Source organism: Cavia porcellus, unplaced genomic scaffold (assembly GCF_034190915.1).
Source record: "Cavia porcellus strain 051 isolate PalLab524CR breed Dunkin Hartley unplaced genomic scaffold, mCavPor4.1 scaffold_11, whole genome shotgun sequence".
Classification (NCBI taxonomy): domain Eukaryota; kingdom Metazoa; phylum Chordata; class Mammalia; order Rodentia; family Caviidae; genus Cavia; species Cavia porcellus.
The window spans coordinates 72,876,162-72,891,575 of record NW_026947494.1 but is presented as its reverse complement, the minus strand read 5'-3'; the positions used below and the strand labels follow the sequence as shown (position 1 = coordinate 72,891,575).

Here is a 15,414-nt window from a genome sequence, read left to right as displayed (position 1 = left end):
ATTTTACCATTATTTCAGGTATTTCAGTGATCTGGCATGTGTTTTCATCTATGCACATGGCTCCTGGGCTTTCTTGGGATGGGCTGGATGTTTGAGATTGCATTTTGGTCTTTCATTTTGTCATTTTGCTATATTTTGGAGATTCAAGTGTTGTTCCAGTTGTGGGAGAGAAGTCCGCCAGCCTGGGATGGGGTTCCCTGGGATGACCCCACTCACTGGACCCATCAGGGAACCACAGCCTGGTCCTCAGGCCAGGAAGAGTGTCTCCTCAGGCTGGGCAGGATTCCCAGCCACCACTGCTATAGTCACTGATCTGGCCTGGTCCCCGGTCTGGTGGGGAACTGGCCTGGTCCCCAGGTCAGGGAGAGAGTTCCCACAGGCTGGGTGAGACTGCCAGCCACTGCTGCTACACTCCCCAGTCCAGCCTGGTCACCTGTCCAGTAGGGAACCAGCCTGGTCCACAGGTCAGGGAGAAAGTTGGGCGGAGCTCCCAGCCACTGCTGTTAACACTCACCAGCCTGGCCTGGTCTCTGGTCAGGGAGAATGTTCCTACAGCCTGGGTGGAGCTCCCAGCCACTGCTGCTACAGTCTCTGGTCTGGCCTGGTTCCCAGTCTGGTGGGGAACTGGCCTCTATTGGCTTTTTTAAAAAATGTCATTGAGGAGATGTGGTGATTCTCCTGCCATATCTTTTACTAAGAAGAAATTCTTCACTAAGGCTTCCCTTTACTCCTGACTGTGCTGATCATGGTAGAGAGAGCTTCATGGCATAGTAAAAGCCATCATTCAGCAGCAGAATCCACCTTTGTCACTGTCACATGATTAGACGACCAGATTTGCTGCCTGTCCATTCTCTGTGTGGGCCAGTTTCAGACACTGAGTAGTTAAATAGCTGACTAACAGAACCCTTATAAACTTTCTTCATAATGCAATTCACCTTTGGTATAAAAAGTTCAGTGTTGATACTGTGCAATGCAGACATAATACTGATAAAAATAAGAACCAATGACAATACTTTAGAAATGGAGAAAGCTCTACTTAGACCTAAGTAGAGCAAAATTTGTATCATTCTATCTTTTCTTCTGCTAAGTTATTTACATCCTAGACTGTGTTTTCTTGCCTGGAAACTGGATTCCTCGTAGAAATCTGAAAATGACGTGATGATGATGTCAAGTGACTGAGGACAACGGAGAACTGATTTCCTGTCCACCAGGTTCATCTCTTTTCCTAAAACCCAGTCTTTCAAATTAAGTGTGAAGTCAGCAGCAGTCACACTGTAGATGAGCTGGGATTCATCGTGGTTCAAAAGCCAAAACATGACTGATGAGAGGAGCCACAGGAGAAATGAGTTATATGAAAAACAAGAGAAAAAGGACTGGACGATCAAGCGAGTTGCTCTCACTTAGTTTAACTTTATGGTTCACAAACTGTTCTCATTTAAATCCTTCCACAGAGTCAGCAGGTGGACCAGAGTCTGCAAACCGTGAAAAGAAGTTTCTGGGCAAATGCATGCCTGCAGAGATAGTACTTAAAAGTTTATTTCATGCATCTGCTGAGTTCGAGTCTGACTGAATCATGCTTAACTACCCATGCTTATTATATTTCAAATCATTGTCAAAACAAACCTGAGAGCTAAGAGATTTCCACACAGCACATGACAAGGAATAGCATTACAAAAGTAACAGCAAATTAGAAAATATAATAAAATGAAATTATCATATTCCCAAAAGCAGCAGATCCCATATGGTATCAGAATAAATTTAATAAAAGGCTTTCAAGAATTCTATAGAAAAGATTGAAACATTATAGGAAGAAGTGAAAGAAAATCAGAATAAATGATTACCTGCAATGTGCTATAATTGAGTATGTTTCCCCAAATTAATAAATTCAACACAAAATTATTGTTACACTCCTTATAGAATGTTTTTGTGAAAATTGAAAAGTTCATTGCTAGATTCACATAGAAGAATAAAGTATCAGAATGCTTAAGATATATTAGAGAAGAAAAGTTGAGGAAGTTTGGGGAGGTAATATGTATGTGAGGTGTGTGATGCATGCTTACCCAAAACTTACTAAGGTATATAATTAAGTATGTACAGATTTTTAAGTGAATCATATTGCAACAAAGTGCTTTCTTTAGTGAGGAAGGGGCAAGTTGAGAGAAGTTTCATATAAAACTAAACTATAAACTTGTAGTAATCAGCTATCTAGACAAAGAAGAGAGAGAAAAAAAAAAATACCAGGATTCCAGCAACAGTGGCAGAGAGGCCTCAATGAACAAGGAGAACATTGGAATGAAGGAGAAAAGTGGACAAATAGCAGAAAAATAGAATAGCAGAGTTGAGGCAAAGAAAGTGGGCTATACGTTTTAATATAGATAGCCTAGATACACGCTAACAAAAAGAAACACAGGCAGAGTAGATTAGGAGGCAGGATCCATCGAGATGCTCTGAATAGGAAATATACTCAACCTGAAGGAAGGTTAATAAACTGAAAGTCAAAGATGAGAAAAATGAAGCTCTAAGTAACAGTGAACCAGAGAGAAATAGGGACAGCTCATCCAGCAGCCGCAGATAGTTGGAAAGTTATGACACTTTTGTGCAGTGTAGAACTACACAGCTAGAAGGAAGGAAAATCTTTGTGGCTTTAGTAAGTAAAAGAGTACAGCTCAAGATCAAGCTCAGGGGTAAAAAGGTTCAGCACCACTCAGACAGATAATGGGTTGCCCCCTTAATCTAAAAACTAAAGGTGTTAGTGGGACCCAAATTATACAAAGCATCCCAAGAAAGGGAAAGGTGAGGAATTGCCTAAAAAGGAAGGCAGAGGACATTCTTAATAGTGTATCAGGATTTAAAAGCCACATTAGTCTTATCGCTCTATTTAGTTTGATTTTGTTCTGGTCTGTCTACTCATACTAGATTTGAGGGCACAGACAGCTATCCCACAAGTAGCAGGATATACTATGGTAAATATCCTTAATTCCCTATTAACTTAAACTGAAGCCCTGTATTACTTACATTGTCTTACCATAACTGATCTTATTTGAAGCTGATTTGTTAAACTGCTGTTTTTCTTTGACTGGTTTTATTAGAATTTGGTATGCTTGATAATATCAAGTCTCAGAGTAGAGGCAACCACTCTGAAGATGACAAGATGTAATAATATACCCATTCTGGCTTGATTATTAACTGCTTTTTAACTCCAACAATGTCTCCAAAGTTGTGTTTTTATTAAAATAGCTATGCAATGTTATGTTAAATTATTATATGTTTGATGATGTGGACAACTCTATTGAAAATAACAAGAGAAAGCATAGTAACTGTTCTAGATCACCTAATAATGGCATTTTATATGTCTTTTTCATTTCATATTTTTCTAAGAATTTATTTTTTTGTCTTGTTATGATCTGTTTTTCCCTCTAACACAGAAAGGATAGATATACATGTAGAGATTCACACCTGGGGAGAATTTCTAAACAGTTTACAGGAACAGATTATGTAATGCACGATGTAATAAACAGATACAGTTTTTTTTTTAAAGTTTTGGTTCTTCATTAGCCCTGGGATTAATTAGCACAAGTGCTTTCTAATATGATTTGTGTGTGTTTTGAGTGAGAAGTGCTTACTAAATCCCTCTAAATTTTTAGGACTAAAAATTCCCAGTTCTCTTTTTGGCTTTGGGCTCAAAGCTGGGTTACAGAAATTCTTTCCTCATATAGAGTTTAAAAATAACAAAGGGTCTAGCAGAAACTTACTTGGAGATATTGAGGTCCTTCCTTTCTAGATCGCTCATTTCTGATATTTCTCGCTTCAGTATCTTAGTGATCTCACTGGATTCCAACCTGACTGTTCAGTGTATAATGATTGCTGGGGACAGCTGGCTATGTGTGTACGTTCTCAGGGTTCCCCCATGTTCCACTGCCTTCTCCTGCCTTGGAGACAGTGTGTTTTTATATTTCTCCTGAGTTTAAAATGTCCATGGAAAGCGGAGTAGTTTCCATAAACTATTCTACGTTGCCAAGATACAGTATATGACTTTTTAATGCTTAGATTCATAGCTTGAAATATTAAAAATACAATTATTATTGTAATATCTTAAGTTTTAAAGATTTTTTCCCATCATTTAATACAACCTAGGACCACACCTAAGCCAACCTTATAGTTTTCTTTGGTTTTTCAACCTGACACTAGCACTTTTACAGTATCTGCCAAGATTCGTGGTCCCTATTTTTAATTACTTTCCAGGGTTCCATCTGATTTTAATTGAGCAATGATTTATCCAGTTCCTTTTTCAGTACACAACTCAAATATTTATTGAGTGGAAGGATAAATGGAGAAAAGGCTCTGTCAAAGGAAACTGAACACAAAATACTCGAGCTAGCAAAGTTGGGGTTCACATAAAATTGATGGTGTGTTTTAGAATCTTCCATCAATATTCAGTCAACATGGTGGCTTCTGTAAATCCTTTACTTTCTGCTTGGCTTATGGTTCACTTATTTGCTGATTAACTCAAGTCTTGGACACAGTGTTACTTCTTCCCTGGAAGGATCCCTAAGGAACATTGTTTCCCTCTCTGTGTCTGTCTCTGTCTCTGTCTGTCTGTCTGTCTCTTTCTCTCTCTCTACTTTCTCTCTATTTTACCTTTAAAAATGTTAGTCATCATTACCTAGTATTTAGGACATGAGATTATTATGTTGCATTATGTCATCCTAAGCAACCCAAGAGAAACTTAATTTTTCTCCTTCTATTCTCCTTCTATTTCCAATACTCAGTAAAAACTCAATAATGTGTTGAGTGAATAAATGGATTCTCACAAAAATATTGCAATTTCTTTTTCATTGAACAACTTAGAAAGACTGATGATTACAAAAATAAAGTCATAGAACAAGTTGTAGACATGGATCAAACATGAAAAGAAGACAGGTGTGCTGGTTGCTGCTTCCAGAAATTGAAAAGTGGATACTCAGAAGGCTCAGCCTGGGCGTGAGGAGGAGGAAGGCGGTGGTTGTGGGTGGGCTACTTTGCTAGATGCTTCTTCAGCACATCTGATTCACTTCCTTTTGCTATTGCACTGTCTGGTTTTTGTTTCTAAATATGTGGAATATTTGATGAAGCCACAAAAATCAAAAGAAATAAAGGGAGAAAGAAAGGAAGAAAGAAAGAAAGAAAGAAAGAAAGAAAGAAAGAAAGAAAGAAAGAAAATCAAAGTCCCTCATGCCACATCCGTACAGATCAGCACCTATGTCCTCATTTTTATTACATAGCATTCATCAAATGAGAATGATTTGTTTAGGGAAAATTATTCTCTAAACAACCACTTTCTCTGTTTGTAGCTTCTGGGAAGACCAGAATTGTAAAGACAACTGAGAGGTTCAATATAACTGGAAAGCAAGGATATTAAAGTGTAATGTGTTTCACATATTCACTAAATAAACTAGCGACAGAAGAAATTCTCCTTTAAAGGTATTTGAGGAAATTACTCAAGGAGTACACTCTATGAAGACACTTTTCAAAAGTCAGTTTATAAATGCATCATCAAAATTCATGTATGGGCTCTTGCGTCAAACATTTTAAACTCTACATTTAAGGAGGATGTTTTATTTCAGCTTGTTACTGTGTAAAAGTACTGAGAAAGATAAATTTGGTGAGGTGAAATGGGTCAGCTCAACTGTAATTTAACTCACTCATGTGTTGCCTCAGCTAGAAGAGTTCTTAATGTTTTAGCCAATTTTGCAATTCAAATTGTACTAGTTTATATTACAAGAAATGTGTTCTTGTTTTCGAAAGTAAATGTCTAAAATCTATAGTCTTAGATACAATTCAGATGCCACGCTCATTTTGCAAAGTCCCTACTGGAAGTTATAGATTGAATAGGCAGAATACAAAACCAAAAAAGGGTTGCGTGATCTAGCTCTTCGTCAGGTGACACAGGCGGTGCAGCCCTCCCTCCTTTACCTGAAACAGTGGGTGAAGTTATGTCAGAGGGCCAGGTGGGGCTGTGCAGGACAGTTCCCCCTCTCCTGCTAGCTGCTGCTTTTCACGGTTGGCTGAGTGATGACAGCATGCTGGTATTGCTAAGTTTAGAGAAGCCAGAAATTCAAATTTTCATCAAAGCTTCCTGATTTTCAAATGTCAGCATTTAAGTAAAAATCTCCAACACACAGGTCACAAAACACAATAGCCTGGGCACTAAATAAAATTCAACAGATTTTGACTTTGATACTCATATGTTTGCCCACGTGGTGAAGCATCCGTCTCGCCAAGGAGACCTAAGGAGCAGTCCACTCCCCAACCAGGAGATCTTCTCATCTGTTTGTAAAAGAAAGGTCATCTTAGCATTGCTGTTGCTTTCAAGACATTTCCTGTCTCCTCTTTTCACGCCGTCTTCACTTGTTCACCAAGAACCACCTCCCAGTGCTCCTAGGTGGTGCCTGGAGGAGGCTCTTTATTTCCTGGCGCTCTGGTGCAGGAACCTGGGAAGCAGGTCATCAGTACTCGGTCCTCTACTCATTCACATTCCACATTGTCACCACCCGAAGCTTCTTGGAATCCAAGTGTCCTGGACATAAAGAGCTAACTAAATGGATTTTAAACTTTAAAAAGCTGATTTTTTAAATAAATTATATATTTATGTAAATACCTTCATCATATACACATCAAACACAATTAAAAAGCTAAACTTTACTCCGTGGAGTGGCCTTCTTGTCCTACGTGTTCTACTCTCAGACTTCCATCTCAGCCAGGCTCATTTTTCTTCATAACCGCCATCTGTCTCTCCTGCTTCCATACATGAATCGGCAGCAATGGCAGGTAAGTGATCACTGCAGATTTCCCTGATTTTGCATTGCTCTGACTAGGTACCTTCCAGCCCCACTGTGACAAGAGAAAGGATGGAGAATGGAGTGGGCACTGGGCAGTGAGCAAGCGGGCATGTGTGGATTCCTTCAGCAGAATTTTCCCACGGGCTGAAGCAGCAGAATTTCAAACTAGCAAAGCTTTGGGTCAGTGTTGCAATCCAGTTCAAGTTCCTTTGAAGTGATGTCTCCTCCTGCTTTGGGATCATCCAAAATGTAAGTATTAAATTAAAAAGCATACATGCAGCTAAGGATAAGCAGGACTTCTCAGGGCAGTATTAGGCAATTCACATTAAGGAAGAAAAATGTGTTCCTAATTGGGATAAAATCTGCCCATCTGGCCATCCCTGCAGTGGAGACAGGATTCCACCACTTAGAGTAATGTGTGCTCACCTCTGATCTTGTGCCAGATCATTTCCCTCCAGGTCCATTAGAGGGAGAGACATGAGATTCATTAAAAGCCAGCTCCCCACTCACTCCTCAATGTCTATCATTTTGGGGTCAAAGTCCCAAAGGTGTCTTTGAAATTATTTTATTGCATTTTCCAACTGGGTCAAATTCTTGAGAATAGTTTTCTGTAATTTTTTACAAAGTCAAAGTTCATTTCTAAGTGACCTGTAAGAACTGAAGATGGGTTGAGTAGGTGGTTTGTGAATAAAGTTATTCTAAAAAGCTGAACACTAATTCCCTATGAATAGGATAAGAATCAAAATTGTGAGAGGGAAGTTCTAACAATTTTATCCACTTTTCTGTTTTTTTTTCCCCCAATCAATGTTAGAGTCCAAATCTTTTAGCCTTTATTAAGCAATAATTTGTGGGAAGTTATTGGTGTACTTTTAAAGTTGAGATTAAAACGTTATTTCATAGATAGATTTTGCAGGATTAATGAAAATGTAAAATATCATGTCCTTTCACAAATGGATTAGGCTGTTTATAATCAACAAAGTTAGTAAAAGTTTTCATTTATCTTTGGGTTTCATGTACTTATAGAAATATTCCTGGTGAGGAAAGGATAGTTTTGTACTTTACATGTCTCAGCCCTTTTGCATTTTTAATTTTTGAGACAGAGTGTTATTTCACTAAATCCCTAAGGTGCCTACGTGGGGCTCAAACTTATGATCTTCCCGCCTTGGACTCTAATTGTGTTTGGATTACAGGCTTGTGCCACCACCCTCAGGTTCTAGACACATTTATTCTTTTCTCTCCTCAGATGACTTTTCATCATTTCTTTGGTCCATGGCATTGGCGCATCTGAATTTTATACATTTTCCAGTATCCTAGAAATTCTGACTTTCTTGGAAGACTCTGGTCTTTAAGTCAGATATCCAGCCTTGACCAGCCCAGAGTAGTAAGGTCATATAGATATGGGGGAGGTTGTTTTTTGTTTGTTTGTTTGTATTTCACTCATTGTAGAGTAAGAAGCAACACAGAAGTGGAATATCAAGAAATAGCCATGATGATACTGGGTAGGTGAAATAGTAAGTGGCCTCTGCACTTGGAAAGCCAGGGAAATATTTTCTTTGGGTGTTGATTTAGGGGGAAAATACAGTGTTGATTACTGTGTGGTTGTTGTTATCTAAAATGTCAGAAGCTCACTGAATAGAAGGTGTGGTTGCCAGATGACAGGGTTTTGAAAGGATGGAATCATGAAGATTCTGCTTCATTAGCAGATTAATCCACTCATGAGGAGATTACATCTGCTGGCATTGTTGGTATGTGGTGGAAATAGGGGGTGGGACCTCGCTAAAGGGAGTAGAACAAGGCATGTGATCTCAGGGACTACACTGTCGGGTCCCTAGTTTCTTCTTTTCTCTGGCTCTGCCTCTTTCTGCTTTACATCTGATAATGAAATAAGTAGTTTTGCTTTGCAACATTCTTGCACCAAGACATTCTACCTCACAGGTACACAGTAAACCTCCAGAACTGCAACCAAAAATGACTCTGTCCTTCTTTGAGCTATTTTTCTCAGGTATTTTGTCACAGTAATGGAAAGCCGAGTGATACAGTGGAAAAATATACAATGTTACTGTTATGGCCCAAGATTTAAAGAATTAAGCAAATGTAAGCAATGTCCAGTTCCTACATCCCTTAATCTGTATTATTCAGCACAGTGAAGAAGTTAGACAGAAAGTTAGAAGTTAGAAGAATTTAGACAGAAATTTAGTTTGAAATGATGCTTTGTTTAGATGAGTTTAGCGGCTAGATTATTCCAATGCAAATAAGTTTCATCAATTATATGCAATATTTAAGAAAATGAATCCTAAATGATAGGCATTAAGCATAGTGCACATGCCTTCAAGATATTTTGCATATTCTTTCAGCCAGAATAATCAACTTTTATGAGAATTTGATCTTTCTATTGTCATTTTCATTCTAAATAGCATCTTGCAGAAGCATTCAAGTGCAACAAAAGTTTATAAAAGGAGCCTCATAAATTGTAAAATAGCATTCCAGTTTCAGTTCATATAACATTTCTACCAGCCCCAAAGACTCAGCTGAGTTCTTACATTCACACTGAATTTCTGCTGTTAAGTGGAGCTCCCATAAGCTACACTTTTGGGAAGTGCATAGCATTGCCTTTCCTGTTACACTCTCTAATATGATGCCACTATAACAATCCTAACGTCCTCCAAATTGCCGAGAATAGAAGAGTTGAATGGAAGAACACTGAGAGTGCATTTTCTTCCATCCAACATACACTTCACTTATTTGGGTGAATTTTCTCTAGTAAATATCAGGACCCAGCTTTGGAGAAATGCGAATTGGTTTAAATTCTGAAAGAGCAGTTTACTAATTGCCTTGTTCTTGAACAAATAATTCTCACTCTTTGGTCACTAAAGGTCCCTAAGTCCTTGCAGATGACAACATTTTCATCTCTATACATTCCCCCCAACTCCCCTGACCAAGGCTGAAGTGTACTTTCCTTCAACAAGAAGGTAAAAGCTCGCAGGCGGCGTTGCTCTCCTCTTCCACTCCCCTTTGTCTTCTTGTGCCTTCTGATATGATGATGCAGAAAGCTCCCGTCTCCCACAAGGCCAGTCCTTCCCTTGAGTACCGGATGTTGTGTCATGGATTCTCTCCCCCAGCGTCTTCTCCAGCTTGCATCTCAGGTTCCTGCTGTCAGTTTGAACCTTTCTTAGAGACTCAAGTGTGTCCTGATGTGGTGTGAAATTCCTCCAGCCTCCACGTCCCTTCCTACTTTGCTGTAGTGCTTTGCTTTCCTACAGCTAAGCTTAACCTCATCTCAAGGCTTCCACTACATCATAACACACAGCTATAACCTGCGGCTTGGTGGAACACATCTGTGTGTTTCTTCTCATCACCATCTCACAGGAGAGAGACTCACTAAGTTCTACTCTGTGGAAAAGGTAAGAGGTATCTCAGAGAGAGGATATAAGATGTGCAGGATAGGGCATTGTGAGGGAGCTGCTGACAATGTGCTTTTTCTGTTTCCTCTGGTTTCAGGTCCTCTTCTGTTCCTATTTTTGCACTGTTGAAAGCTTGGAGCAATTTTGAGTCTAATGTTCATTACTTGGTTTGTAAGCATCGAAATCTAGCCCCAGCTTTTCCCACTCTTAGACTTCTACCCAAACTTACCTTATGCCTCCCTGAGATCCTCATTCTCTCTTTCCAAACACTTACCTTTACTTTCAAGGCTTTCATCAACCAAGATGGAGCAAACCTGGACTGTTTCTGGCTTCCTTTCCAGCATCTCTTCGCTTAATCTCGTCCTTTCCGTTCTCTGTGGTGATCTCCATTCTGTCACTCAGAATGTCCGTTTCTATTTCCCAGTGCTTATTTTGTGAGGACCATAGGGACTCCTCTGTCTTCATTATTCCCAATTCTCAAACAGCACCTGTTGTTCCCCGCAGCACCTGTCACCTCCTCGTGCTGCCCAATCACTGGCAGATCCTCCTAATATGCCTGTCTGACTTTAATATCTGCAGTAGCTTCAGTGTCCCCGTGTGTATCATGTTCTACAATCTTTAAATGTATGGTTAAGCAGCTACTAAGAATGTGGCCCTGTGGTTTTAGTTCCTAACTTTCTATTTACTGAATTTTATGATTTATGATACCCATTATATTTGTATGTTGTTATTAAGTACAATATCATAGTTCATATATGTGTGATAATCAAATCAGGATACTAAGAATTTCTGCCCAATTTTAATTTTCAAAAATGAATATCGGGGGCTGGGGGATTTAGCTCAGCAGCATAAGTGCCTGCCTTGCAAGCAGGCAGTCGTGAGTTTGTACTCATACAAACCCTTTGATCATTATATTTTTTTTGCTTTTAAAAGGCAGTAGATATTTTTACACAAAAAATGTAGAGATGGAAATTAGAATCAGGAGAAATAATGATTTGTAAATACAGATCACTACAGTCATTTATCTTTTGCGTTAGCTTTCCGATAGCTGAGGCACAACATCTGACACCCACAATTTCACAGAAGAAAGGCAGAAATTATCTCACTGTTTCGAAGAACTCCGGCCGTAGCCAGCAGGCTCCAGTGCAGGATACCATGGTGCAATGCCCTGGCAAGGCAAGGCTGCCCAGTCTGTGGGTGCTCGGTAAGCAGAGCAGACAAACAGTGCCAGAGAAGGAACGACGGACCGGACACAGAGCCACCCCGGCCACGTGCCCCTAACTCACCATCCTGCCTGGAAACATGCAACACCAAAACTGGTCAGGCTGGAGCTTCGTCTTAATAACCACATTTTCAGGAGCAAAATTGATTTGGAACTCAAATGTCAACTCTGAAGCTCAGTTAACTAATTAGTACTTTTTAAAAAAATGAGTAATGAAAATAATCACAAAAATATAATAAACATTATGCAAATGTATATTTGAAGTTTATCTAAGTCAGAACACTCATGAAAGCCAACAATATCTCAGATTTTGTTAGTATAAGCAGAATACACATGACAATATTGTTTTGTGTATAATGTTCACTTAAACAGATGTTGCTTATTTATACCATTAGTTAAATTTTTACCATTTGATATAGCAGGAAGTGGAATATTGCTTATAATATTTTTAAAAAGACAAGAACTTAAGGAAAAAGTCAAATCTTTGTGAATATACCTAAATAATTTACTAAATTCACCATGATCATTTTTCATCTCAAATATTACAACTGAGTCATCTCTGTGGCATCAAAATTGTTGTAAATCAATATTTATCTAAGAGAAAAAAAATATACTGTTGTTATGAGAGAAAAATTTTTATATTTCTTTAATATCTGTTTTCTTAGAGATCATGAATTATTAATAATATACTTCCAAATGTAGTACATTCCTTTTCAATATAAAATGTTAGAGAAAATGATCTTAAAATAAAGATGTGAATGCTAATCCTTCTGGCCATTGTTTAAAATTCTTTAACTCTGTTGTCTAGGTCATTGTGTAGAAAATTATAATATCGTTTACCTATATACCAATGAGCTCTAAATTACTGTGCTGTTTCTTTAGAGCCAATGGTTAGACCCAATTTACGTGTATTCTAAATTTAAATTTAATATAGAGTATAAAATATTTGCATAGCCTTAGCAACTTGTCTCTGTCTATGCAAGGAATTTTCCCAAATTAATACTTATCTTCTAGAGTTAACCATCACATCTTACTTTGACCTTTATCTGCCTTGAGAGTTAAGGTCTTAGTTAGAAGCACTAAAGAAAATGGGGTCAGTGCCATGTAAATGGGGCAAAGGATATAAGAGACAGCAGTGGAACCATGATGGACACTGTTCTGTTAGTGAAGGAGATGGAGGCATGGCTGTTTGCTTGCCTTGAGAGCTAGGAATCATGGGAGAATCTTTTCTGGTGAATGGCAAGGATACTGAGTCTTTCTCGCAGAGAACTGAAAAAGACATGGTTCTACAGAAGAACAGTGTGCCAGGAGATGTTAACAGTGGTGTGAAAAGAAGGTAGGGCTGTCTGCTTACATCTCATGTTTTCCTACCCATGCCACAAAGATTAAGAATTATCATTTAGAAAAGCAGTGATTATAGCTTTTACCTTATACAAGTACAAAGAAGCTTTACATTTCATTCCTCTTATCATTGTCTTTCTTCCTGTGTTTATCTGTGTCTGCAGTGTGAATAATTTTTCTATTTGCGAGATGCGATGAATATGATGGACTAATAACTTCATCATAAATTTGAATTAAACTGAAAGATTAAACAATGTTGATTTTTGTACAGAAATATAATAATATGCAACTGTAGTGTTTGCTGGGTTAAAAGAGTATTTACTCCTGCTTTGGAGAGATTTTCCCAATGTGTTTGACATTTGAAATATGAGTGTCTTAGGAGATTTTACAGAATAATACAATAAATAAGCTTATTGAATTTTATCTGTTTTTAAAATGTCAGCATTGCTTTGTGAGTAAATCACTTGACATTGCAGCACTTAAAAAAGATTAACCATGCTTTTGCGTTTCAGTTTTAAAAATTTAATTTTCTTCCTTTGTTGTCTCATGCTTTATTAGGGACTGAAGCATAAAAAATATGCAAAATACTTAGCTCTAAAGATGACCTGACAGATAAATTTAAACACTGGGAATTGGAACCCTTGTTAAATATTTCCATTATCAGCATATAAGCAACAAATGTTTTTCTCCCTCTTACAAATGTGTTAAAATTTAGTTGTTAGCATTCTTTTTCTAAAGGCTGGTTAGTAAAACACCTCAAGAAAGGCATTTTGATTCTAGTGTAAATTTTGAGCCTTGAGAGTGATGTGGCAGTGAGGGCTCATAAACTCTTCTCTTCTGCCCTGTTACTCTAATTTTAGAAGATAAAGAAGAGGGAATAGTCTGTGTTGGTTGCTTCCCAGGTACAATGTGTTATGTAAGATAATAGTGATATCAATGCATTTGGCTGATAAAAAACACTGACAAGATTAAGCAGCCAACGCAAATAAGCATTGTGTGTCAAAGATTCATTGGTGACATATGGTGTGCCTTTGTAAGTAAGGTGGTACCCCGATGCCTGACTATTATCTTATTATCTGTTTAGTGAACAAATACCTGCCCAGCACATGTATCTATAAACCTTGGTTTCTAAGCACTGAAATTCACGGGTGAAGAGCATTGTATCCATGCAAATTAACAATCCAATTCACAAATAAACTATATATTTCAAATGCGGGGAGTTCTTCCGCATGGTTTATCTAAGGTGAGCAAATAACTTTGTTCTTGCTTAGATCTGTGCTAACTTGGACAAATGTCCCCCAGTGGAGAAAAACACAATCACCACCAATACAATTTGTATAGTGTGCAGAGGGTACATGAGAGAGTTATATGATCACATCACTTACAAAACTTTTTCTTTTCATCTAGTGGTTCCCATCATATTTCCACTATCTTGATTAATGAATTATTTCCCCAGGATATTCATTTTATTTGGCACGTAAATTTCAGCAGGGAACAGTTTTTCACACTTGTTTAGTTTCATGGAGGAGGGACTTTATTTTTTTTGTATGTCATTCACTTTATTCACAAGATCTGGCATTATCCATCGTCTAGTTCTTCCCCAAAGTCAAAATGATTATGAGTGATAAGTGTTTTAACTCAATTCTGGATATCAGGACAGCCATGGACACTGCAACTAAAGACACATGAAAGGCTTTCAGAACCACTTCAGAAAGTGCCAAAGCTATGGGATGGGTATATTTAAGAGACGGGGTTATTTTGATGTGGATTAATCGCAGCATGTTTTTTATTGTGATAAATTTTACAAATGTAAACATAAAAGTATTTTTAAAATCACATTTTGAAGTTGGGTCAGGACATTTCCTGATTAACCCTCCAGCCACACATTTCAAGGTATTGTTATGTGACTTTACACACTAATAAACTAGATATATTTTAGAAAAATGCAACGTTGGACAGTACCTATGACTCTACCTATTCTTACTTAGTTTTATTCCTCTTAGACCCCACCATTTTAATACTTCTTGCCTTTGGCCCATGCTAGTTTAGTTTTAAGTCTGTCCCTTCTGGTTTACAACAGTTCCCTGTGGAAATGATGGTCACGTGTGGCTTTGCGTCTATACTCACAGTTTGCCAGAGGATGAAGTTTTCCATAGAGATCCACGATCAGGAAACAAAGGCTCTCTGTCCCTCTGGTGGGCAGTGCTGATTGTTTTTCTGAGAAGCTGACTTTTAATACCCCCAGCTGCTTCACTTCTTATTACTCCCATAGCACTGGGAGGACCTGGTTACGTGCCAGTCACCTCTGTCTTTCCTTGGCTGGAGGCAGTGCTCTGCTCTGCTCTAGTCTTCTCTGAGGAGGTAAAATGGCCTGGGGGGGGGATCTATTTGAAACCTGATATCGCTACTGTACCAAGATTACCTTGTGCAGTCACAACTTTTTTAGGACTAAGGCTCACGTGGGGTCTATGTCCTGGACTCCAGATCTCAGTTCCTTTAGAAGCAGGCATGTGATAAAGGATATTATTTGCTCATCCCCTTAAAATACAAACGCTGAAGATTTTCCCTGTGCTATCTTTACAATCTGTCTGAAGGTTTGAGGACCATTCATTGCCTATATTAGATTTCCTCC

General features: G+C 38.3%; 1 long non-coding RNA gene across 3 annotated transcripts in view; it reads left to right on the top strand.

The window, feature by feature from the left end:
• LOC111755677 (uncharacterized) overlaps nucleotides 1–15,414 on the top strand; it is a 202,648-nt gene that overhangs the window by 66,315 nt on the left and 120,919 nt on the right. For 2 of the 3 annotated variants that reach the window (XR_002790228.2, XR_010050610.1), the window contains exon 3: nucleotides 6,855–7,067. The exons of the other annotated variant lie outside the window; for it this stretch is intronic. This is a non-coding gene — a long non-coding RNA (uncharacterized LOC111755677). The remainder of the gene's footprint in view (nucleotides 1–6,854; nucleotides 7,068–15,414) is intronic. 3 annotated transcript variants of the gene reach the window in all.